This window comes from Benincasa hispida, chromosome 12, assembly GCF_009727055.1.
Source record: "Benincasa hispida cultivar B227 chromosome 12, ASM972705v1, whole genome shotgun sequence".
Lineage (NCBI taxonomy): Eukaryota > Viridiplantae > Streptophyta > Magnoliopsida > Cucurbitales > Cucurbitaceae > Benincasa > Benincasa hispida.
Genome location: NC_052360.1, coordinates 47,444,004 through 47,448,765, shown reverse-complemented (window position 1 = coordinate 47,448,765; position 4,762 = coordinate 47,444,004).

Genomic DNA, 4,762 nt, shown 5'->3' with positions numbered 1-4,762 from the left:
GTTTTCATTGAAGGAAATGTGAAGTTCTATAGCAGAAGTAGGGATTGGCCCAATTTTTAATTTTTCGCAGAATAACAAAATTTACAGAATTCAAAAAAGAAATTATGCATTAATAAAAAAAAATTCACAGCATGCTTTAAGAGAGGAAAAGGGGAAAAGAAATCATACCTTTGAAGATCACAACAGTTTCTTCACGGATTCCCTCAAATAGTCACGATTTAACGTACAAAATTTCAATGAGCATCACCACAAGTGAGACCTCTGTACTCTCTTTTGGGATGAAAATTTCTTAGAAGTTGTGGGTTCTAAGATTTTGGAAAGAGGGAAGAAGAATTTTAGAGAGAGAAGATTTCTTTTTGCAAGGAGATTTTTTTTCCAGAAAAACCAGAGAGTTCCCTTCTCTTCTTGTAAAAGATCTTTGAAGAAGATGAAGACCCTTGCAAAACTGCAATCACCCCACACGTAAAAAATTGAGAGAGAATAATGGAGAAGGAAATTATTTTCCTCCCTTTATATTTTAAAATTAAATTAAAATTAACAAATAATTCTAGTTCAAATATATATATACATATAAATCTTATTATATGTATACATATAACTATGTGTTATTTCAAATATGATATATAACCTATAATTATTATATTGTATCAAATACAATATAACCTATAGTTTGTTTGTCTCTCAATGATACATGGTATTTAATATAAATCATATTTTGTACTAAATTTAATTATATAAATCTTATCCATATAATTAATATTTGAATCATATTCAAATATTTAATTCTTCTAACAAACTTTATATGATAATGTATCAAATATATTATATTAATTATATCATAAATTATTAATTCAAATTAATTATATCATAAATAATTAATTCAAATTAATTATATCACATATAATTAATTCCCACAATTAATTTGAACAATTTAAATTAATCCAAAATTAATTCTTAATGATTCCTGTTGAGCTACAGAAGGGACTTATGGACCTGTAAATTGAAGCTCTAATAGTACTTGAATAATTAAATAAACCCTTTTAATTAAATTATTCAATATTCATTAACTGCTGCACTCCACTAAAGACCGACAGCTGCACTCTTCACACTACAAATATATTTCTGTGTCCATTGAATATAATGAACCAACGATGCGATAAACCTTCACAATTTCCTCGTAAGTACAGCTGATCCAAAATTATCATTTTGCCCTTGTAATTACATCTAACTTCTTAAGTACCATTAATCCCTCTAATGAACAATAAGTCATAGCCCAACTATGACCAAACCCCTATCGGGCCAAAAAGAGGGTGTGGCGCCACATTGTTCAAGCCCCATAATCAGCCCTTAAGGTAATAATTTATCTACTTACCCAGACGTTAGGAAAGGAGTGAATTCCGTATTGTGTAACTGTGTTTCCAGCTCCCTAATCAGACGAATCTGGTAAGCTTATTGAGTCGACAATCTGGTCACTCTCACCCATAAAAATCAAAGGACTGCCTTCATAGGCTAGAGTTCACAACTCACTCAGGATTCAGGTCATGTCACATTTGATCATTCTGGTGAAATGTAAGTCTCTATTATGAACGGTGTTATATAATGAGACTAGTCATTTTGTGGTCCGGTTTTATACAAACTCCTTTGTATAGAATACCCCCGCTCATATGTCTCTACATGAATGACTAGGAATAAATCATTTGTAGCACTTTACAACAATTGTAACATCTACAAAACGGGCCATATTCGTAGTATCACTAAGATAAGGTACCTAGACTTATCCATCTACTAGAGACCATTTGCGTTATTACGTATGTCTCTATATACATGTTTAAGCTACATATCATAACCTTGGATGTTAGTTTATTGGTTTGTGGGTTAATGCTACTAAATCTTGAATAAAACATCTCATATTTTATTAAATAAATAAAATATTTGTATATTACAATTACAAACTATAGGACTCACGAGATTTAGGGTATCAATCCCAACATTCATAAGGGGGAGTAAGTATATTGTATTCTTTTAAAAGTATATATTATATGAAATATGTACTCTTTTTCTTTCATTAAGGTTTTTCCCATTGGATTTTTCATAGTAAGGTTTTAGCGAAACATATTTCATATATATATGAGTATCTAAGGGGGAGTATTATAAATATTATATATATATAAAAATAGATGTCCAATGCTTAGTGTTCTAAAAGTCATGTGTCAATCTTCATGTTGTCTGTGTCCTTATAGTTATTCAAGCATTTTGTCCATATAAGACCGCATCCTACTTGTCACTTTGCCTAAAAATAGTGGCATTTGGTGGATCTTAAAAACACACAATTTTCATAATTTTAGTTATAATATTTTATTTTATATTTATTTATTATTATATTTATATATTATCATATTATATTTTCTCTATATCCGCATTCCCGTTGTACTTCGTTATGCTCCTCAATTTCACATCAATTTCCTTCTTTCCAATAAAATCTTTTTTCATTTTAATATTCCATCCACAATAGATTTTATTTATTCCACCCATTTAAACAATTTCCAAAAATTTTCTTATATACTTTTCATAAACAATTTTAGTTGCAAGAAATTAAGAAATATTATAACTTAAATGAGCATACAAAGATTTGTGTTGGCCTGTTGGGACATCATTACTTATAGTTGCTCGAAGATGAACTAAAAGGACTCACCTAATTTGTGTGTAGTTCAACTGTAAATTTGTGAGTACGGAGAATAAAAACCTATAAAATAGGATTACATACTCAATCGATGTGGTGCTTACTAGTTCAAAGAGTTTGTTCTTTTTGGGTTGGTGAAGTATGTCTAAAATCATTCATAATAACATTAATTGACATATTGCATGTGCTTTTAAATAATATTTGATCATATTATTGTTAGGTATATTTAAATAATAATATGTTTAATTAAAATATGGGTGTGGATTAATAATTTATCACATTGGGTTATTTTATTAGATTGAGCCTTATTATGTGATCTAATTAATTAAGACCCTAATTCCTAATTGAATATGGACTTAATGGATAAAAGCCTATTCCTAGTTAATTAGGGTTTAATGGGAACCCTAATTGAACTAGTATATAAAGAGACCTTAGGGCTATGGTCCCCAACATACCAAAGCAATAAGCACTCCGTCTTTCTTGAATTCCATCTAGAGAGAGATCACACTTAGGGCATTTGGAGCTTTGGTTGAGGAAGACAATAGCCATCACTTAGTCATCATCAATCTTTCAATTGAATCCAGTATGTATATATTCTTGACAATTTGACATGAATGATTCTAGGGTTTATCCATTCAATATAGATATAAAGTATTTTTGCTAACAAGTTGTATCAGAGCATGGATTTCATGTTGAACTGTCGATTCATATTTGTTTGTCATGGATCTTGATTCAATTTTTGGTAAAGAAGTTTAAAGATTTTTTTTTAAAAAAATCATTATTATAATAGAAAAGGCTACTCTGGGAGGAATTTTCATTGATGTTCTTAGTTTATTAATCAACCCGTTTGGTTTTTCCGGCAGTTCTTATATGATCTTGTTTGATCTTGCCGGTGGTTCTTGATCTTGATTATTGATAATTGAGTGAATTTAAATCTAGCTTTTAAATTAATAAGGTTTGTGAATTTGAATCTAAAATTTTACTAGGGATTTAAGTCAAGATTTGAATAATCATGTTTTGGATTCAAGATTAATTGATCATGCTATGGTTTAAATTTAAATATGATTGATAATGTGGTAAATTTAAATTTAAATTTGATTGATGATATTTAGCGATATTCACATGTTTTGTTGCTTTAATTGTATTATGTGTATGCAATTATTGAGTGAATATTGGTAAAGACTATTTGGTGTTCTTCCTCTTTTATTTTTGTACAATAATATTATTATATTATTATGTCTTAGATTTTAGATTGAGTTAGTCAAAATAATATGTTACCAAAGTAGTCTTTGTTATCTAGATTAATTTAATTCTAAAATATAAGATGTGCATATTCATGAATTTATGTAGATAACTATCGGCCCAAAGGAAGATAATTATTTGGCCAAATTGTGGATATGCATGTGGTAATGAGTATGTGACAATTATAAGGATTGCTCATGTGAAAAATAGTCAGTCCAAAGAAAGACTATTTTTTAACAGAGTTAATTGTCAGTACTTTGATTACTACGTTGAGAGTACCATTTAAAGTTGACCTTTTTTGCCCAAAGACTTGTTATGCTAGGTATCTTATTAAAAGGGCCCACCGCATATGTGAAATTATTTTGTTATGTTTTAATTGTGAGCATGTGTTTTGTTGTTTATTGCCTCAGTTGGTCTTAATAAAATATCTGGAAATCTAAGTTCAATCCCTAAGTTGAATGGATCGAATTTCAAGATTTGGAAAGAAAGCCTAAAGATATTTCTTGGGTGTATGGATTTGGACCTTGCATTAAGGACCGATAAACCTACTTCTACTGAGGAATAGCCAAATACGACTAATATAGATAAGTGGGAACGGTCAAATCGCATGTGTTTGATGATCATTAAGCACCCTATTCCAGAGTCTTTTTGGGGCTCTATCACGGAAAGTGAAAATGCCAATAAGTTCCTTGCTCAAATTGAGAAATATTTTTCTAAAAAATGAGAAAGGGGAAGTAAGTAGTCTTTTGACTTCTTTAACTTCTATGAGGTATAAGGGCAATGAAAACATAAGAGAGTACATTATGGAAATGTCCAATCTCGCAGGTAAATTAAACGCAC